Source organism: Micrasema longulum, unplaced genomic scaffold (assembly GCF_059751315.1).
Source record: "Micrasema longulum isolate JH-2025_06_02 unplaced genomic scaffold, ASM5975131v1 h1tg000393l, whole genome shotgun sequence".
Classification (NCBI taxonomy): domain Eukaryota; kingdom Metazoa; phylum Arthropoda; class Insecta; order Trichoptera; family Brachycentridae; genus Micrasema; species Micrasema longulum.
Genome location: NW_028277594.1, coordinates 27,885 through 51,382, shown reverse-complemented (window position 1 = coordinate 51,382; position 23,498 = coordinate 27,885). Strand labels below are relative to the sequence as shown.

The window sequence follows — 23,498 nt, the reverse complement described above, 5'->3', positions numbered from 1 at the left end:
TCTTAAAAAAAAAAAAAAAAAAACTAAATTAATCGTTTTCTCAGATGTTAAAGAAGATTTATTTATTGAATGCATTGCTTAGGCCCGGTTGTTTGATCGTTGGTAAAAGTAGAGTTTTAATATAGTTTAATTCCGGTTTTACTATCGTTCTACTGTCGTTGTTGTTTCACCCTCGTTTATACTTGAGTAAAATGTAACTACTGGTTTTTCGATTCCAAAACTAAAAAATTGAATATTGTACTTTTTTTTTCACATGGTTACACTGCAGAATGTGACTTTGCAAACGCCAAAACAGCGAACAAATTAAACCACAACATGGCGTGAGTAAATACAACAAAATAATATCGGTAAACAGAATCTTATAATAATAATAAGATTTAACAATTTAATATATTAAAAACCGAGTTACAATAACAATAATATAATATCTTACTTTGAAACAAGAATGATAAGAAAAATTAAATGACAACTAAAATACTGTCAATCCAACAGAGTTATAATTTAGGTATATCATAATATAATATGTATTATATTCTTTGTTAATGCCATTATTTATAATTTATAAAAATATCCAAAAAAATATTTAAAACTTTAACGGAATTATTTGAAAAAGAAGACAAGATTTGACTGCCACAAAATTGTCCGTCCGAGGTTTGGTGGAATAATACTGCCAAATCGTTTTCAAAATGTTTACGCTTTCTTGACAATAGGTAAAAAAATAATCATTGAAAGAACCCTACGATTTATATTGTTCACAATAAGCATAATCCATTCCGAATTCGTAAATAAAAGCAATAACTGATAGACGTGAGCAAATAACGACATCAATAAACGTCAAAAAATGACGCCATCTTGATTATTCTACTATAGTAAAACGTTTTACTCGTCAACATTGGCGGGTTGAAATTTTAACTAATGGTTAAATACTTTTACTTTATCCACCGTTAGTTACTATAGACGAAACCACCCATTTTGTAAATTTTTAACTATTACTACAGATTTTTCACTATTACTAACGACCAAATAACCGGGCCTTAGTGGTAAATGTACAAATAATACAAAGCATGAAAAATATACGTAGTTTATTTCGATTTACACAATTTACTAAACGTCATATATATACGACGCTATGCAATAGAAAAATATTTAGATAAGCAAAAGTGCAGTGCATACTTAAACATTACACGCTTTCGTTCGAAAATACTTAAATGCTTAATAAAATATTTTTGGAATATAAGGAACTAAAAGAGAAAAATTTCACCGAGTATTTCGCAATTAAGCGGTGCTGTCTCATTTAGACGGGTAAGATGCCGAGTGAGAGCGGGCAAGACGACAGCAGTACCAAAATGCGTAATTGATTGGCAATATTGGCGGGGCAGGTTGTGGCGTTTATTAGATTTTCGACAGACGTACAAAAAATATCCCGTTTGGAGACGCGAATAGTTCGATCGAAAGTAGTCGAAAGGCAAACCGGTCCGGCGTGGCATGAGAAATATGCCGCTTCATTATTTCACTTAAAGTTCAACGGTACTAGTAGACAAAAAATGATTAAGACTTTGGTATTTTGGACTAAATGTCATTTGGTAGTGGATTAGCAAACCAGTTAGTTGTAAGAGGTAAAAAAAAATGTTGAAAAGTAAACAGATTGACAGTTAAACTCACCAAACGCAAGAAATTCTTTAAGAAAGGACTGTGATATAAAAGTCAAGGGACATACAGGGCTTGTATTTAAAAAATATTTTTGTTTATAAATATAATATTTATGTTTGAAGTTTTGTGATTATTATATAAATATAATAAAATAAATACATAACAATTTCGTTTTTAAAAACAATACATACTTAAAAAAGAAGACTTCTCTGTGAATAAAGATTTGGACGTATTAAAAATGCTGTTAAATATAATACTATCATTACAAGACAATAACCCGAATTCTATTTAACGAATTTGTAATAAAGTGGTTACTGGATTTAGGTAGAGAAAAATCGGAAAACTTACTAAATAACATTCTCAAATAATAAATGGTATATATATTGTATAACTTTATAATAAACTAACTAGTGGGTAGTCATATTATTGTTTATTTTTGCATAAAAATGTCTGCCTTAAAACAGGTTGTACCTAGTTAGGCAGACTAGACACAATCCAGAGAAATCTATTACCTAAGTGTGTAGTAGATAAAGAACTTTAAATTTTTGTTAATAAACCATTATTATTATTATCATCCGTATTTTGAAATTTGAATTATACGGTTAGCGTTGTTTGGCAAATAATTATATATATTATGTTTTTAATATTCAATATCTGTTTTTTTTACGTTCCGTCTTAATATATACTTATTTATTATTTTTATACGCCCTATGGGCTTTTATAATTATTAGTAATACAGTCGAGTGCAGAAGTTTAACTCAAATATATACATTAGGTCAAAAGTAAGAATAACATAAGAAAAACCTAGTACAAAGTTACGCGCAGACATAGTGTTAGAATAAGGACGGGAATACCGTCCTTATTACAGTGGTAGAATAAGGATGGTGTTTCCATCCGTATTTTACCTTTATGCCTAGGCGTTACTTTGTACCAAGTTTATAAATAGCCCATGATGTTTGAAATAATGTTACAACGGTTCCAATTAAATTTATTTTTAATGATTCTATTAGTGGTCAAAGGTATAAATTGAAATTAACCTATACAGTTATATAGGTGGACGTATACAGTATACTTGCACCTTTCTGAGTTACATTCATTTTGTTCGCAAATATATTTATATATATGGATTTTGAAATATTTACATCAATACATATGTAATTATAGTTTCTTGAAAATCCTTTTTCGTTTTATTGATGTAGATATGTTTTAATTTCTAATTATTATTTTTATTTCTTTTAAATTTTTATTTCTTTTAAATTTTTACACAATTGATGTGAAATTATGTACAATTATGTATGAATAAAAAATACACTGACACTCCGGAACGTGCCTGTGGGCCAGTGGAGTGGCTATATCCATAAAAATATATATATATTGAATGTACCTACCTATTGTATAGACATTTTGTTAACTATGTATTTGTATTGTATTTTATATTGGATTAAATAAATAAATAAAAAAAAACATATATAGGTATTCTACAATATGTTAAATATAAAACAATATTTGATCAGCGCAGAACATATTGGCTATTGACACAGCTGCTGTCCCATAGACCAAACATTCATATTAATTGATCGTTTATTGAGGCATTAACAAAATTAGAAACAGATTGTTTTTTTATTTATAAAAACACGAGATAAAATAATAATCTGAAAAAAAAACACACTTAAATGTGCGATCTGAGAATAAACTGAATTTATGTAACGAACGATGCTCATTTCACCTGTGTTATTTTAGAAAAAATCTGCGGAAGGAAATGTTTAAAAAATATAGGCGTTCAAACATCGGCAGAATGGTTGATGTTAAACAGTGTCTCACTAAAACTGTCCAGTAAGTACTAAGACCTAAATATTCCTGTTATTTATCCCTCTCGCGAAAAAACGATAATTGTGTACGAAAATGAGTATATTTGCATTTTATTTGAAATTCATTTATACCCCTTACGGATTGCATTCATTTAACAAATAATTTATCGTTTTTAAATTAATATTCTGTTGTTAATGATAATATTTTTAACACCTGTACAATCTTTTGTTTAGTTTTATCTGGTAGTTTATTGTTAAGAGTAACGCCATGTTTCCGAAAACTTAGATATATTAAATAAGGAAGAAATGTGTCTGTTGATTATTTACCTTAAATGATAAACCACGGGAGTCGCATTGAACGAAATGTTCAGAAAGGGAGATTTTGTGATCGGGTGATTTCCAAAACATCATAACTTTTGAAATAAATGAGATGATTTCAATCTATTACGAACTTTTAATGCAAAAATAATGATTTGATTTCAGTTATTTACTGTCAATTCTCGATGGAATTCCAGTCTAATGATATGATAATTTACATTTATATGTAAGTTACCAATTAAAAATACTTGGTACACTTCCACTAATTTATTTGACCAATGAGGAACATCAGCCCTACGGGAAATTGGATACAATGAATGTTTTCTTGCGCGCGGAAAAAATTAGAGCATTCAATTGTACGGTAAAGTTTCTTGAAAATGTACGAAAAAAATATTTTCATAAAAACGAACTACTTCGAGCGACGTCACTAGTTCGTATGAATCAACCAATAATAAGAGAGGTATGGAAGATTTCCGGTTTGCTTTCCGTTAATGGACCAATGGGCAGAACTGATCGAGAATAAGCGGAAGAGAGCCTCTGACGTCACACGCGGAGTTATTTCAGAAATGCAAAACTTAAAAAAATCATAGCGCTGATAATACGGTATATAACTTTTTTAAAAAAATAAATTATTTTGATAGTCTTATTAACAAATAAAAAAAAAACAAACATTAGCGCCTTCACCAGTCTGAAGATGCCCGATGGAGGGTGAAAGCACTAATTCATCAAATAAATAAGTGTAAGCGTACTGAGTATTTTTAATGTGTAACTTATATTTAGATATAAGTTATTTTATCATAAAATAATGATTATTTTTATGTTATTAGTACATGTTAAAATAGCGTATGAAGAACTATTGATGTTTTCTTACATTAAAACAATGTGGACTTCAGGTTTTTATTTCAACTTAAAAAAGCATTTTTACGACGAAAATGCACTACGGTGTTTTATTCGCGTATAACAAAAGCTTGTTGGGATCATTTATGCATTTCTAACGTCAAAACGGCAAAAGTGGACTCACGTGTTTTATCCTCCAAGGTACAGAATGTCAATCTAATCCACAGTTTTAAAAGTTTGCTAATGTCAAATTTCTATTTATTTAATTCAATTTTGAATAACATTAATGTCTGAGAACCCGCCGACAAACCGCTCATCAAAACGAAAATCGTTATACGTTTGCAAAGTTAGTAACACATTTTTTCTCGCGTAAAAAGACTCGTTAAATACGATGTAACTCATGCAATTGAAATAGCAAAAAATAAACCAGTTATTTGCGCTTTTTGAATAAACATTAGTATAATCGTACGTCGAACAGGGAAAATGTTCCATAATAACATGCAGTAAAAAAAGATTACCTAAAAATGATTCGATATACCAAATTATAATTTATGGCCGTTTTGAAATTGATTTAAATGGCGCTTGTTTACAGTGTTAGGAAAAAATTAATCTTGGTACACTTTTACACTATGTTATCATCGTGTTATATAAAACGTTGCGCAAAGTCTATCTGTACGAGCAATTCAATTTGCATTCACAACATATTTAAGTTGGAATTCTTTTCACTCGAGTACCGTGTTGAAACAGCCTGGTGATTGGTTACGCCTTTAAAAAACATTCCATGCTTTTTATCAAAACAGGCCAAGATAAGATTCCTATTCGAATCTTTGAATTATGTATTTTATATGTCGAATGGTATGCTGGTTAAGTTTAAGTATGGCGTAGAATTTTGTATCGCTTACATTTAAATCCATGAATACGAGGAGAAATCGTATCGCAACTTTATGAACCCTACAATATTACAATATTTATATGATTTTATGTCAGAGTCGAGTGAATTTTCAAAGAATATTAATAATAATTTTAATTGATGTTCTCAAGTTTATAAAAATACCATAGAGGAAATAGATTATAGTCCTTAAAATATAGCTTGATTAGAATGACAGCTGTCAAACTTATTTCATTAGTGATAGAAATTACTGATCACTGATCAAATCGATTTTATCAGTTTTTCATGCAATCATGAACTCTGTTTCCAACAAAAAATAAGACATTTATTGATTTTTTATGAACAACATCAAATGAATTATTTTTTTATTCGATCAATTTACACTGATCAATTTGTCCCATCTATAACGTTTTTGCAAAATGATGTAACCTTGTAAGAACGTCGTTAATGATTTTATATATTTATGTTGATTTATGTGTCAAGCATTGTATTGAAAAAATAAATTAACACGCCAGATACGAATGATTTTTTGCGTGTCAATATAAATAACTCCTTAGACGTTACTACAAAGTTATGTCGTCACTTTTTCTGACGAATGTCATTCTAATCAAGCTATATTTTAAGGACTATAGTATAACTGAATTTCACACACTTGTATGAAACTAATTAACTAATTCAAAACACAATTTTTGCTACCATTCGTGATTGCAATATGGTCATGAGGAAGAATGAACGAACGACATAAGCCCAACATATAATTTGTCAAACTCTCAGTGAATCGGGCAACGAAAGCAGTAAAATTAAATTGTATTTAAATCGCGGTGTATGAAATTGAAATTTTAAAAAAGTTGACGAAAATAGCAATGTTTTTTAGTATGAGGGAAACCAATAAGAAAAATCCACGGTTTTTAAAACGGTTTTTTGGGTATGTAAGGGGTGCTTTAACTGATGACGAATCAGATAAGAATCTTCGGCAAATGCGTTAAATATTTTGTAAATATACCGTATGCTAGATGAAAACTATCCATTTCTGAAATTATAATATTGGATTAGAAAAAGCTTATCAAAGATTTGAAATAATCAGAGTGGCAAGCTATATTCGAATCAAATCTGCGAAACATTGGCGAGACTTGCTGTAGTTCCTAGTTACGGAGAGAGAAACAACGTACAAGACAATGACGTAAAATATCGTGGAAAAAAACAGTGAAATTAAGGATTCTTCGACACATGTAAACACCTTGTTGAATCCTGAGTTTTCAAAATGATTTTGTGAAAAATTATTTGGCAGGCACATAGAACATACAATATGACATTGAAAATGATATATATCTCATGGACATCACACACAAACCAGTAGGCAGTCGACTGCTGTCGAATTTATCCAAAAAACAGTGGCAGCACAGAAAAACTTAAAAATTGGCGTTGGATTTCACAAATTTTCACTTTCTTTGAATGCGGACAGATTTTCCACCGACTACCGGCAACGTGGTTCACATTCACGTGGACACGGACAGATGTGCGCCTCGCCCGCGGAAGCGAGAACCAGTCGGTCGGAACAAAACGCGGTATTTTTGTATTCCCGTATTATTTTCACAAGTACGAACGGCGATTACTTTTCGTATGACGAATTGCTGGATTGGTTATCCTCTCTGTAGTAATATTACTACGCGGCGTGTACGCGTGGCGCCGTATCGAGCGGTCTGCTTTGACTGCGCGCCGCAGTCGGGTCGGCCGCGTGAGGAGGCCGGCAGGGAGGGAGGGCGCCCTCCCCGCGCACCTCCGCCCCCGCCGAGTGGCGGAATACACAGGCGGGAAAATCGCGAGCCTTCAGAGAGAATTTATTAAATTTCTTGACGTTTCTTTACGGGGCGTTTTCATTGCTAGTCTGATTTCACGCACTTAAACTGTGAATCATTATTTTGGCTCTTATTTAAGCAGAGTAATTTTATTTTATTAACATTAACGGCAAATCTGCCTTTTACAAACATTTATAATATTAACATATTTGGCTAAATATATATTTTAATTTTTTTTAAAACCATGAATTTCCTTATACCCAAGATTTATAAAAAAAAGAAACCAAAAATTATGTAAGATTTACATTTAAAAAATTGACCTAAAAATTATACAGCATATTCAGTAGAAAGTTTAAATAATAAAACATTCTACAGTAAAACAACAAGAAAATCATAAGTACTGTTTCACACAGCTAGGCAAAGCGAACAAAAAAATGTATACATTTATATATATATTATGAAATGTATAAATGTATATATATATTATGAAATGAACGAATAAATAAATATAATTACCATTCAACATCTTTGAAAAAGTTCAAAATGTTTGTTCTATAGGAACAATACCCTACACTAAATATATCAGATACGTGGGAATAACTATTGCCGAGTTTTTATTTATTTTATTTAATTTTTTATTTATTTATTTTTATTTTTTATTTTATTTTATTTAGGAAACATACAGTACAGTTACAAAGTTTAATATTTTACACAATAAGACTTAATTCTAATGGACCAGTGAAGTTTCCATATTATAAAGCAATTATATGTATGGTTACTTATGAAAGTATAAAAAAGAGAAGGAAAAAGAAAAATATAAATGTAAGTTGTTTAAAAATCAAAATTTAAGTGAAAAAAATATATTTTAAAGTTTGTAGTTTGTAGTGAGTATTTACAAATGGAAATAGTATTAAAAATGAAGAAAATTTGTAAGAGTAATTAAAAATTAAGAATTCGACAACGAGTTCATTAAGTCTATTTAATACGGCATTACAAGTATACACTGTCCGTGAATTGTTGCTACAAAACGGTGGCACCTGTCTAGTCATTCTTCCAGGCACCCTGAAGTTGATGAAATATATTATAAAAATATATATTGTAATAGATTTCTCTGGAATATAAAATATACAGTCTGCTTAGCTAGGTAATACCTGTTTTAAGACGATAATAGTTCAGGAGAGAGATAATAGTTCAGGGCAATCCCATATTGAATTTACAATTTTGAATAAATTTAAAAGGTCTATAATTTTTCTATATTTTAATGGGAAAGATTAATGTTTTTTTATATATATTTAAAACTAAACCAAAGCTTTTAAAAATATATTTGTGTATTTTATAACTATCGCTATGATTTTTTAAAGTCATGTCACTAGTTCTAGACGGTGAGTTCTGCTGACATTCAAAAGTTGAAGTAAACGTTGATAAAAATGGTTACTGGAAATCTATCACAACTCATAACAACACTTTAATCGATTGATTAATTATAATACTAATAATAATAATGGTTTATTAACAAAAATAACAATTACTTTATCTACAACATACACACTTGGGTAATAGATTTCTCTGGATCATGTCTAGTCTGCCTAATTAGGTACAACCTGTTTTAAGGCAGACATGTTTATGTAAAAAAATAATAACATTACTACTAACTAGTTAATTTATTATACAGTGATACAATATTAATTTAAACCATTTATTATTTAAGAATGTTTTTGAATAAATTTTCCGATTTTTCTCGACCTAAGCCCAGTAGCCAATTTTTTACAAATTTATTTGATTGAATCCGGGTCATGGTTATGCAAAGTTTGGGTTTGTTGTTTTAAAATATTTTGGGGCCCAGAAACCTGAAATTTCTTTGCCCGAATTCAGAGTTTGTGGTAGACCACATGACCCATCCTCTAGTTTGACGTCTGGTAGTGTGGGAGTGTTCCTTTTGGGATTTGGTAGAATAATTTGCTTTCACAAACATTATTATTCTAAAAATATATAATTGCCGTATATCTAAGATCTCGAATTCCTCAAATAACTTGACGCTGGGGTACCTGAAGGGCTTTTTAAAATTATTTTAATTATTGATTTTTGAGCAAATTCGAGAGGTTTTAATATTGATTCTAAATAACTTGTGACGTAGTTTAAAGTAGTTCGTTTTTATTAAAATTATTTTTGTTATTTTTTCATACATAGACCAACGGAAAAAACTGATCGAGAATAACCGGAAAAGAACCTCTGACGTTACACTCGGAGTTATTTCAAAAATACAAAACTTAAAAAAATCGCAGCGCTGATAATACGATACATAAAAATTGTACAATTTTTTTTGGCTTAATTTAATATTCTTTTAACAAATAAATAAAATAAAACACTGCACTTCTTATATATTTTTAAAAAATGTTTTGATAGTAAACATAAATGACGACTACGTCCGATTAAAATAAAATAAATGAAACAATAGTCGAATGCGCCAACCAGTACACTACGAGGCGGACTGTTTCCATCCGATTTTTTTATTAATGATTTTTACCTGAAAGTAGGCATCGAGTCAAAAACACTCGTCAAGGATAAGGGTTTTATTTCACACAAAATCTGTTTTTTTTTTTTTGGCAAGAATCTGTATTCTTCATCAGCCAGGAAACGTACACCCCTGTTTAGTGATATCATTTGACCAATTTTACGATAGGCTACATACTAATTGCCCGTCTTAGGGCAAAACGATGCTTCTCAAAAAAGCTCGCACTGAGCCATTAAAATATTTTATGGCATTTAAATCAGAACTTTTCTGTAGTTACATCAAATTACTAATTGGCTAGAAAACCTTATAAAAAAATAACCTTGCATAACATATGATAGATCTCAGAGAGTAGAATATTTTGAGCTAGACGAGCGTAATGCAGTTCTATTTATTGTTATTATTGTAGAAAGTATATGTCGTCCTCGTGGTGTAGTGGTTAGCGCGTTTGCATACCATGCAAGAGGTCTCGGGTTCGATTCCCGACAGGGTTGACATGAAACATTTATTTGAGAAGGTGTTTTAACACTAGAATATTTCATAGTACCTGGACTGATATCTGAAGCGTAAGACTGGTAACGCCTTAAAAAAATAAAAAAATATCAAGATACACTGCGATTTGTGTACAAATACAGTGCCATATGCACCATTAGATGCGGAAAGGGATCGATGATGAGAAAGTATATAGAAGTATTTAACAAAAAATGTTAATATGATAAAATCTATGAACAAATAAATAAATCTACTCATTCGCTAGTAATTTTGCATTTGTGTACCTACATAAAAACGTTAAAATAGCAGGTGCTATTGATACTGTAAATAAATAATTTGGATATGCTAATGCTAACCATCACTGACCCGCGGCCCGCGGGACGGGTCTGTACTGTCTGCAGCGGCGATGCGAGCGCTGTGCGTATGTAGCCAGCCAGTGGCGTCAGCGTGGGCGTGCGTCTGGCTGCGCACGGGCTTCTGCGGGGCCGAGCCTCCGGCCGGGGGCCCAGCCGGACTGCTGTGACGCGGGCACTATTAATACGCCGCGCGTTATGTACTATAATCAGCCGGCAACCTTCGGGAGCATCAGATATGCAAGACGAGGATGCTTCGAGATCCCCATCAATCTAGAACGTTTTAGTGAACTTGACAAGCAATAGGGTCTTTTCACGTTTTATTATTATTTTTATTTATAAATAAGCAAATAAAATACTGATCGCGCCACTCGCCAGATAGCAGGTAGACGCTAGAATTTTGCGGGTTTTCCTGGTTCGCTGATTTGTCGTTGCATTTGCGACCGAACCCCAATACAAATGGACGCAATAGGGAAATATCACGTTTTCTTTACACTTTTAAAGTAATAAAGGTCTATGAAATACTTTCCAGTGAAAACAAACCAAGACCTTACTTAGGAGAACGCACAAAAGTAGGACGCTGACAGAAAAGTAGAGACGCCCCTTCTTTATTTACATTTAAGTCAAGATTGAAATGTCACTATCTAAATATTTAAATTGTTCCTTTATCCTTCTTCTTTCCTTCCCATCCCTCTCCACTCTCCATAGTATAGTGTTAATTTTTTTTTTATATATATATATTTTTTTTAATCTTTGCTTTTAATTTTTGTATAAAATTGTAAAATTCAATATGTCCATGTATTTACAATTTTCTCAAACTGAACGGTTTGGGTAGGTAGGAAGAAATTGCCTTAAGGCAATATGCCCGTCCTTATATATATTTATATCAACAAATTTACTTGTGAAATAGACATTTTTAATACGACGATTATCAATTTTAAAACGTTCTCAAATGCACTGTTTGAAACAAATTATTAATGTCGTAATTAAACTTTCTTTTTCATACAATTCTTTCTCTGTTTTTGATGTGTATTATTATTATCTTATCTCTTTCTGATATTAATGTATCAAATATTTTTGTGTACCGTATATTATATTATTTTCACATATATACTTACTGTTAACTAATTTTCATTATTTGTTTTTAACAATAATTTGTTGATACCATTTTTTTATACTTATAAGTATATAAAAATGTATTTATTTTTTCGTTTGAATTCTTTACAAGTTATTTACAATTTGCTTTTTAATTCAATTACTTTTATTATATCCATTTTTTTTTTCTTTTTTACTATGTAAAGTTTCACTTTTTATTTTGCATGGCATTATGCTTCTTATTGTATCTAAATGTATACAAAAAAGCATTGTTTATCTTTTAAATTTTTACGCACTATGTTTGTACTTACCTGTATATTTTTTGTAAATGCCCCTTGGGCGTATTGTAAAATTAAATAAAAAAAAAATATATAAAAAAAAAAAATTGTATATGTATATAAAGTGTCAAATAAATAAATAAAAGTATGGAGACATAATGCTTCACCAAGGGAGCGGACCCGTAGACGATTATATGAGTAGTTAAGTCTGTCTATAAAACTACAATGCGATAGGTTTATATTCGCTCGGACGATCTGATAATTATTGAAGCTTCTAGGCATAAGAACATTTTATCACGTGCGAAATAAAAATTTATTCTGCCTTTCATTTGATGAAACTGCGTCGTAATAACTAACCCGATATTTGGAAGTTTCTTGCGATTCTGAGGACAACAAAACGATTGGCCGCTGCTCAGGGGTTTTGTCAGCTTTACGGTTGATGTCTGGATTCTGAGGACAACAAAACGATTGGCCGCTGCTCAGGGGATTTGTCAGCTTGACGGTTGATGTCTGACCAAGACGCAGTCGCAAGGAAAAAACTAAATATAATGACCTAAATCGTATCCTTTTTAGGTGACCTTGACTCATATCATTAGACCGTAGGGGAGGTGCGGGGTAGTAGTACTCCGTATTTCAATTTCCATACAGCTGAAGCTTCGAAGAAAGTACAAAAAATACTTATCAACGTATTCGAATGTTTTATTTTTTCGTTTTAACCTATTAGAATTCACCATTGACATAAATATTTATTTTAAAACGCAATCAGGACTTAAAACCGAGAAAAGTATTGTACAATACTTTTCTATTGACAGGCGCTGTGGCGCAGTTGGTTAGACGGCTATCTGTGAAACTGGCGTCGCGGGTTCGATTCCCGCCAGTTGCAAGAAAAAAATCTAAGAAAGATATTTTTCTTAATCGGTCTGGGTGTTGTGGTGTATTTTTTCATTACCTCCTTCCATATCCCCTCTATCCCACCTGCTGACGAGCCTCAAAATAGACGCTTAGCGGGTTATTCCTTTAATTTTTTTATTTTTTTTTCAAAATAAAGGCGACAAAAATTCTAGCAAATATTATTTAAGTTCTTAAAATAATGCGATCTTAGTTCTGTCAAACTGATGTCACTAGTGATGGGAATTTATTGATCACTGTTCATGTACCGATCAAATCGATTTTATCAGTTTTTCATGCAAACAGTCTCTCTGGTTCTGTTTCTCACAGAGACTCTGTTTCCGAAAATTGATATAAAAACGCAAAAACAAGCCTAGTATAGTGTGTTTCAGACAATTATTTACTAAAAAATAAGACATTAAATACATTTTTTCATGAATAACAACAGATCAATTATTTTTTATTCGATCGATTTACGTTGATCAATTTGTCTCACCTCTAACATTTTTGCAAAATGACGTAACCTTGTGAGAATGTCGGTAATAATTAGATTTATTTTAGTTTTAAAGCTGATTTTATGTAATTATGTTGATTTATATGCAAGCATTGTACTAAAAAAATAAATTAACATGCCAGATACGAATGATTTTTTGGGTGTCAATATAAATCACTCCTTAGACGTTACTACAAAGTTATGTCCTCACTTTTGCTGACAACTGTCATTCTAATCAAGCTATATTTTAAGTACTATATTTTGAGAAGCTCATCGATTTTCATGGCCTACTTAAATGAATGAATAAAATCTACACTAAAATAACGTCGTTTGACACGAAAACAATTATTACTACCTGTTACTAAGATAAAATAATTACTTCCTCGATAATTCACAAATAATAGGTACCAAATGATTCGCACAAGTAAACGCAGGCCACGTGTACGCCACGCCGACATAATACTTTCCCTTTAAAGGAATGTCGATCCGTCCACGACAAAACACCAACAGTAAAAGAGACGCTTAAATAAACGCCGCATAAAAAGCACAACCCGCGACAATTACACATTTTCCGCACAGCCCGAAAATCCCTCGAAATTTCCAGTAAGTGCCTGCGAGCTTGAAAATTGGGGACTTCCGGTCAAAGAAAATATTGATTTATTTCAGAATTTCAAGCTAGGGTTGCGCCTTTTTACAACTTTCCTTTAAATTCTGTTCGCTCTACTTCAGCTTTGCGAGGTGGAAAATTTCGCGCGCAGCTTCGTCTAGACTAGAGCCTGAGATAGGTTTGGCACTGCGTAAAGGGGGTGAATCTTTTAGTATGCGTAGACAGTTAGACACCAGACAGTATACAGTATACAGTATACAGAGCACTGATGCGGATTATTTGGAGTAAAAGAGCGGGTTGTAACGGTTTTGAGTAGCCGAAATCGCCATCTGCCATGTGGGTTTGTGGCTGAGTCACTGGAGGCGTGGAACGGCTAATCGATTGAGAAGCCACCTGACTTTATGTGACGATTCACTTGAATTAGACATTCGACAATAATCATTATGTATCCATTACCGGTTATACACAACATATCGTCAGTGATACTGCAATACCGCGTAACTATCAATTGAATTTTTTGACAAGGTAACCTAAAAACAGTGGCGACTGGTGGTTTTATGTACAGGTAAGCTATAAAAAAATATCATAAAAGTAATTATGGTCTTATGTCAAAAGTACCATCTGAAAGAAAAATAGCCCTTAAGAAATAATGTTTGAAATACTGTTCATCAAGTTAATTAAGAATCTTCAAATAATTTGTGTAATCTGCAAGTTTAATCTACGAGACAAAACCCGCACTGGGGTTAAGACATTCAAAATATAGTAAACTTATTTGTATGAACAAAAAGGCTGGAATAATCGGCTAGTTTCTTGGTTCACCGCAGGCGCTGGGCGAGCTTCATTAATATTAATATTTATATTAGGATGAAGATACGAACGGTAGAAATGATTTGAAATAAATATTAATTATTTATTTGTTTTCTGCAAATAAAATTACAGTAAAACATTATTTTGGTTAGTCAAATATAATGGTAATCTGCGCATAATCGCTTCTATACACGGTTCGCCCCTGCCTCAAAAGCGATATGTTAATATCATACATACGATACTAATCGATCAAAAATACCGCTGGAGTATCAGCAAAACTATAATTATTTAGAGTAAAAATAGCAATAATTAAATCCGCAAAAAAACGGGCTACGCGGAATTGCAGTTTCACCGGTGATATGTTGTCACATTTTATTAACCATAGAATTAATATTATTTATTGTACAAAAGAAACCTGATATGATTTTACTTAATCATAATTTAACTTATACTTAATTTATGTCAATAATCAATTGATCACTAGTTGATGTTTATTTGTTTATTTGTTTATTTGTTTAAATTTAATGTTGTGCACACAGTGCTATGTTAATATAAATCTAGACAATATTACAAACAAAAACTAAACCTAACACAGCACCAATTACGTACACAACACAATATATGATATGTTATTTATATAAATTATTATTTTAATTGCAATAAACATCCAACAAGAATTTTTTAATATTTTGATTATTTTACCTGTAAGTTCAAGTAAATGATTATGCATATGAATTATTTTAACTATTTATTTATAAAAAAAATATTTTACCAATTATTTAATTTATTTAAGTTGAATTACTTATTCATTTAATATTAAACGTAATAATCCATGTAATGTTTTAAACCTATTAATTTAAGCAAATTATTATACTTATTAAATAAAATCAAACCTGTTAATTTATATAAATTATTTTACTAATCTTACGATATACCCAAATATTTTAATTTTGGGGCAATTTTATTTGAGTCGTCAATAACCCTGTTAGAAAAAGCGAGGTTCGAATCTTGGACCCCTGATACGGAGTCCGCGACACTACCCGTTTATTTTGCATATTAATTTAATTATTAATTTATTTTTTATAAATTTTAATTATTATTACATTTTAAAATTTGATTTTCAATCTTGAAATAAATCACGCATAAAAATATATTTGTGTGCTCTAATAAGAATATTGTATATATATATGTTTTATTTATAAATAATTACTTGACCTGTTAAATAAGGAAGTTCGGTGTTTTTTTTTATTTGTCAATGTTTTATTAAACTAAGCCAAAACAATAATTTAAAAAAAATATGTATCATATTATCAGCGCTATGATTTTTAATGTTTTGTATTTTTGAAATAACTTTGCGTGTGACGTCTCAAATTCTGTTCCCCTTCTTCTCAATGAGTTCTACTGATTGGTCGGTTATCTTACCGTGAACCGGATATTCGTCACAACTCTCTTATCATTAGTTGATTCAGAAGAACTAGTGACGTCATGGAAAGCAGTTCAAATTTATTAAAATCATTTTTATTATTTTCTTCATACTTTTTTTAACTTCGCCATACAATTAAATGCTCTAATATTTACCGCACAAAAGAATTTTTTTTTCTCTCCAAAGTTCCCGTAGGGCTAAACTTTCTAATAAACAATTTACGTCTTTTTTGTACCACAACAGGCCACAAGTGTCTCACACGTTAATTTTTTAGACAGCGTTAAGAAGAAAAATGACAGAATTTTACATTGCATCATAAAACAGCTTTTTACTAGCACGGTCATACTAATTTCGGTATCAATCGCCCCATAAATTGCTTGTAGAGCAAGAACAATGTCGAAACAAGATACACAGAAGATTATATCGCACCTCTAGGACGAAAACGACTTAACTCAAAAAAAGAACACAATCCATCTTTCTGCATATAAAAAAAACGCAACATTCGGGTGGGAATAGCACAAAACCGTTACATCGGTCTCTTTATTACTCAGAGAATTTAGATTCCGTGTCAGTACGGAAGCGACGCAACGCAGACAAACATATAATGACCGTAAGCCGGTTGAGTCAATTTTATTCCGATACAAATGGCATATTTGCTTTATTTTAAAAAATATTAAAACGACCAATTTAGCTTTGTGATTGTTTCGTTTCGACTAACCGATAATCTTAGTAACTTATTTACGTTTATGTCATTATGTGAATAAATAAAAACATGTGTTTGAAAACACCTGATCTGACCTAATAAAAATTGTCACTATCCTATTTATCAAAGTGCTTGTATTTGTTTTTTTTCAATCTAATAATGACTCATTACATAAATTTCTTGTGTAAACTTACAATAATTTATTTGTACGCTTATTTTTCATAGATTCATAGCTGAAAGCCTTCGGTATAAATTTTAACTCAAAATTTGGTGCTTACTTCAAAAAATACGAAACAATAGCTGTAAGAATACGAAGGTATCAACATTTACATTCTTCTTTTGCGATTTCTAAAAAAGTAGATTTTTTTAGTTGAGTCGTTTTCGTCCTAAAGGTGCGATATGCTCGCGGATAATAGTGATCCCACAATATTGGAGCTGCGCGCGTCCGCACGACGTGTATCTTTCAGAATGTAGGTTATGCCGGCGGCGGTGACGTCACACGTCGGCTCTTGCGACAGATCTGTCTGACCTGAGGACAAGACCCAGTAACGTGGTTAACATAAACACGGTGTTTACTGTTTGTTTACGTGCCAGGAGACAAGGAGAGACGAAGCGATGAAGGTTCAATCCATTTGGCTTAATTTAGCAAAGCTTTTAGATTACATATGCGGATAATTTCATCGAGGACAATCAACAAATATCATGACAAATATATTATATTATGTCATATTAGACAACAACAACACTACCGCATCAAAAAAGCAAAGACAAGCGCGGGACAGTCAAAATACTGTACAATGGACTTAAACACTACAGTGTTACCTTACTACATATTTATTTTTCTTTTTAATTAATATTGCACTACACGAAATACGTTTTATTCTAAATTACTTTAAGAGTCTTCCTAACAAGGAAAACCCATTCTAAGGAGGAGTGTACAGTGTTCAAAAATTTTCTTACGTATTTCACAGGACCCTCAAATATTTTTTCATAGTTCTTCTGTCCTAATTTTCTTCAGCCAGATTTTGATTTATCTTTCGTTTTTTTTTTGTTACGAGTTAAATGAATTTTATGGGGAAGCGTATTAAACGATTTGACAGAAAAATGATTCCCGCACCTTTGTCCAAATGTTGTATTTAAGGGAGGGAGGGAGGGAATAATATAAAATAAGACAGTAATATTATTTCTCACCCTTGTTATATTGTTATAGCCACCCGTCTGTAGCCTGCTACAGCCTTAATTGATCAAAAAGTCATACAATTTTGTCATTTTAAAACACCGTTCTTTCAAAATCGTGCCATTTAAAATAAAGTTGATAAAAATGAGATAAAAACAATAATTTTCAAAGGTATTTCTGATAAAAAAATATACTGAAAATTTTAATATGACCAAAATTTTTGAGCGGCAGATTGCGCCTCTTGAAATTCAGACTAAACACTTTGGTACATTGGATTGGTACTCATTAAAACATATATTAAATTGAACAAGAAAGTTGTTAAATAAATAAAAAAGTTTTTTAAAAAGGAATAAAACCATTTTAAATTACACAAATTTAATGGTATTTTTCTTATTGAGAACAATAAAATATTTAAAACGTTTTCGTTCAAGTGATTTTTTATGGAATAACGTTTTTTGTAGTTTTTAAAGAAAAATATTTTGGTAGTAAATATTTAATTTTTACAGTATGTTTTTAGCAAAGATGCTGTCGAGTGTCCGATTTGAATATTAGCGTTATGAATCGAACTCGGGACCTTCAGCATTGACAATATGGCATTTTATATTCAATAAGGATGTTGTTTGCCCACATCATTAATTTATTTGGCCTTTTATAACTATATTTAGCCTCGATTAATAACATTAGCCTCAATGTTTGATTATGTCCAAATGCTTGCAGACTGGCTGGATTTCCTCCCTAGGGAGTTGTTCATATTTAGATTTATTTCAACAGAGAGGTGGCCACTTAAACCAGCCAATGACAGGTCATAAGCCCTGTAAATGCCTAGACTTCCAAATTTCTTCTCGAAAACTTTTTCCCTCTCTGTTGAAATAAATCTAAATATGAACAACTCCCTAGGGAGGAAATCCAGCCAGTCTGCAAGCATTTGGACATAATCAAACATTGTTGAATTACTACCTGGTAAAAGAAGAAGTATAAAAATTGGAAAATTGTTTCCAGGCGTTGCCTAGTAGGTGATTTGGTTCAGCCGGATGAATCTCACCCACGTGATAAAGGTTTCAGCTCTTTCACTTCACAAAAGTCAACAGATGGAAGAGTTGAGGAAATGTGGATGTTCAAACATGGGCAGAATGGTGAATGTTACACAGTGTGTAAAGTGGCCACTTAAACCAGCCAATGACAGGTCATAAGCCCTGTAAATGCCTAGACTTCCAAATTTCTTCTCGAAAACTTTTTCCCTCTCTGTTGAAATAAATCTAAACATTAGCCTCAATTAAAAATTAATAATATTTAGCCTATTTTTGAAAATATATAAAACAAACACCATATTTCACACAAGTGGAATCACGCGTTAAACGCATTCTTGTCACAATTTGTTGTCCTGTCAGAAATTGTATTATATATTGTGTTGTGTACCTACGTAATTGGTGCTGTGTTACGTTTATGTTTTTTGTAAAAACACTGTTAATTATACTGATATAGCACTGTGTGCACAACATTAAACTTATATAAAATAAAATAAAAAAGAACAGAGAATTAACGTATGTACACGAGCATAAATAGATATTGTTCGGGCCAACTCACATATGCCGCTCTCGTCGTCCAGCCAAACCGCTAGCTCCAAACGCAAGCTGCGCCAGGGTCGCGAGTCCAGCTTCTCCGCAACAGCGGGTTGGTGAAGTTGCGCAACCTTTTACTCCAGCAACCTTTTACAGTCCACTCTAAATTTTCCTCCGGGACGTGATATCCGTTTACACCACGGCCACTCCTCAACATTGTCCTTCGAGCCGGATTACATTAAACTGTAAGCGAACCAGACTTAATTATTCAAAATATTTCTGGTATAAAATTCGTCCCTTTTTTTAAATTTTATTTATTTATTTATTATTTTATATTTAAGTTATTTTTAAAACATTTTTTAATTAATTTATTTTTTTACAGGACTCACCAAGCCAATGAATATGGCTTGTCGGTAAAGATCCTTTACAATTTATAATATGATAGTCCTACATAGCTGTACAGTAATATTTACTTCTAACTTAAATATAAGGAGCGAAAAAAGTACATGTAATTTATGCTTTCAAAAAAATATTTAGAAAGATGTAAAAAAAAGCAAAAAATAAGTGAATGATAACGCAATTTTAAGATAAAAAATAAATAAATACAGAACCGGAGTACCAAAATTTAAAACAGAAGTGTGTACACATTTAATAGGCACAAAGCATTTTATTAAAAACATTATTTATTAACATATCCATATCTATATCTTAATCTATATCTAAGTCAATATCTATATCACATCCTCATCCATATCCATATACCCGTACATGCACACATACATATCCATACATACATATATACACATATATACACATACATACATATGAACATACATATACACACATAAACATCCATGAGAATATTACTTAGTTATAAATTCTATTTTATATAAATCTATATTTACAAATATTCCATTTTTTTAAATATATAAACTCCTGATCGAAACTCCTTTTCGATATAAAAATAAATTTTAACTATTTTGTAATAGATCGACACCTTTATTTTTTTCCAAGATTATCATAGTAGTTTAAATACTAACTGACGTAAACCGGTGAAGTGCTATCAACACCAACTACAACCGAAATGTGCCAGCGTCCACCCAGACCGCAAGCTCCGAACGCAAGCTCCTCCACCAGGTTCCAGCACCACGTCACGCCTCAACACAATAGCGGGTCAGCGGAGTTGCGCAACTTTCCCCTCAAATCATGCTGTCTTCTCTCTAAAAATTCCTCCTCCGGGACGAGAAACTTCTGCTCACTTCGTCCACTCCTAGACATACATGGTAAAGACAACTTGCCCATGAGATGACTATATGTTTTCGTATCCGAAAGAAGAAATCATTTCTAAAACCTGTTTCATTTGGTACTATGTGTAAGCAAGGGCCGGGCCCTTGGATGCATACACATACATACATACATTACAATACACGCTTCTGGCTTCCTGTCGCGTGGGCGATCGACCATCACACGCGAGACATTGCACGTACCAAATTTTAAATGGTAAATAGTATTTAAATTTATTTCAACAGAGAGGGAAAAAGTTTTCGAGAAGAAATTTGGAAGTCTAGGCATTTACAGGGCTTATGACCTGTCATTGGCCACTTAAACCAGCCAATGACAGGTCATAAGCCCTGTAAATGCCTAGACTTCCAAATTTCTTCTCGAAAACTTTTTCCCTCTCTGTTGAAATAAATTTAAATATGAACAACTCCCTAGGGAGGAAATCCAGCCAGTCTGCAAGCATTTGGACATAATCAAACATTGTTGGTAAGTAGTATAATTATTATCTACTATCAGCAAACAATAACAGCGAGGCCTTAGTTATGCGGGTAAATATTATTGTACTCCGCCAAGATCTCATAAATTTCGTAGATATGATAGAATTTCAGTACCTATGCTAGATCTCTTCGGTAAAATCAAATAGTATTTTTAAAAAACATTTGAAAAAAAATGCAATTACAGATCGATTGAAGCTACGGTTTCAGCGAAAAATTGGTCGAAACTTCGACTCGGCAGAAACCTGCGGTCGGGATGTGTCGGATTACGTTCGGCTGTACTCGGGTGCATCTTATGGCTTGTGACTCGGCCGCCTAACCAGTGAATCATAGTTCACTGGTTAGACCTTTAGTTCGATTCGACATTAAATAGTAATAAACAAATTTAAACATGAAATTTGTGCCTTTCATATCATCGTGTATTTTATTTAAAACTTATATTAATGAACTCGTAAGGTTGAATGATAAAAATGCCTAATTTTGGGCGTTTTAATGTGTTTTAATTTCGGCCAATACTAGAACAAAAGCCCAAATTCGGTTTCGGCCGAAAATCTTGTTTTGTTCAGTTACTAATTCCAGTAGACATTACACGAACAAAATTTGTAATTATTGGTTTTCCTACATTTTATTATTATTTGACATTTACTTTCTCTTGCTACTCTTTCCGCTATTTCTTCATTTCCCGAGTTATTTATTGTTTCTTTGTATTGATCAATTTTGTATGACTGTGTTGCAGGGGCGAACCGTGTACAGAAGCGATTATGCGCAGCTTACCATTATATTTGACTAACCATAATAATGTTTTATTGTAACCTTATTTACAGAAAAACCAATAAATAATTACCATTTATTTTAAATCATTTCCACCGTTTGTATTTTTATCCTAATGTAAATATAAATTTAAATGAAGCGCGTCCAGCGCCTGAGGTGTGCTAAGAAACTAGCCGATTATTCCAGCTTATTTTTTCATACAAATTAGTATACTATATTTTGAATGTCTTAACCCCTTGATTAAACTTGCAGATTACACAAATTATTTGAAGATTCTTGATTTGGAAAACAGTATTTCAAACATGGTTTCTTAAGGACTATTTTTCTTTGAGATGGTACTTTTGACATAAGACCATAATTACTTTCATGCGTCATATTGCAGGACATACAGCACTCCACGCGGCCGTTTTTAGCACTATAAATTACTAGAACAATTCGGCCAGTTGACATTTCAATTGAATACCTAATATCGACTGAATTCGTAGTGGTTTTTTTTATTTATTCTTTAATGAATTATATATTAAAGTAATGGATAATATATCGATATAATGTATCGCGAAGTTACGTCGTTTGAGTTGATTTCATGGATGAGAGTTGTTGTATCACACAGAACCACAGAAAAATATCAATTTATAGAACTTATATACAAAACAATAATTGCCCCTCATTGGGACTATTGCTCTACTATATTATATTTAGCTAACGAGGGAGACATAAACAAGTTTGAAATACTACAAAATAGAGCAATGAGAATTATACTGAAAAAAAGCAAATATAATAGTGTTGAAAAAATGAGAAAACAATTGAACTGGATAGGAATAAAGAAAAGACTATTGTATAATGTATTTGTATTTATATATAAAGTGTTTAATAATCTTATGCCAAAGTATTTTATAAGTGAAATTATATTAAATAGAAATGTACATAAATATAGGACAAGAAATAGAAATAGGATAAGACTACCACTTAAGAAAAAAACAAAATCACAAAATAGCTTAATGTGTAAAGGGTTAAAACTGTATGATGAGATGCCTGAAAGTATGAAGAATGAAAGAAAACTTACGGATTTAAAAAAAAAAGTTATGTTCATTGTAATAATGTAGTTATGTAAGAAATATTTAATAAGTATTTGTTATAATTGTAAATATATTAGTTAATATACAATGTAATATTAACTAACTTAAGTAAATAAATAAAAATAAATAAAAAAATATATATTACTTACATTATATTATGTACCTATGCAGGTACAAATATATATTTTTTTAAA

General features: G+C 31.6%; 2 long non-coding RNA genes across 2 annotated transcripts; both read left to right on the top strand.

The window, feature by feature from the left end:
• The first annotated feature begins 13,046 nt into the window (after positions 1 to 13,046).
• Positions 13,047 to 23,230, top strand: LOC148281939 (uncharacterized). The gene is made up of 2 exons (XR_015822219.1): positions 13,047 to 14,627; positions 23,116 to 23,230. It is a non-coding gene; the product is annotated as an uncharacterized LOC148281939 (long non-coding RNA).
• Positions 17,780 to 19,541, top strand: LOC148281940 (uncharacterized). The gene is made up of 2 exons (XR_015822220.1): positions 17,780 to 18,925; positions 19,307 to 19,541. It is a non-coding gene; the product is annotated as an uncharacterized LOC148281940 (long non-coding RNA).
• Positions 23,231 to 23,498: the final 268 nt, after the last annotated feature.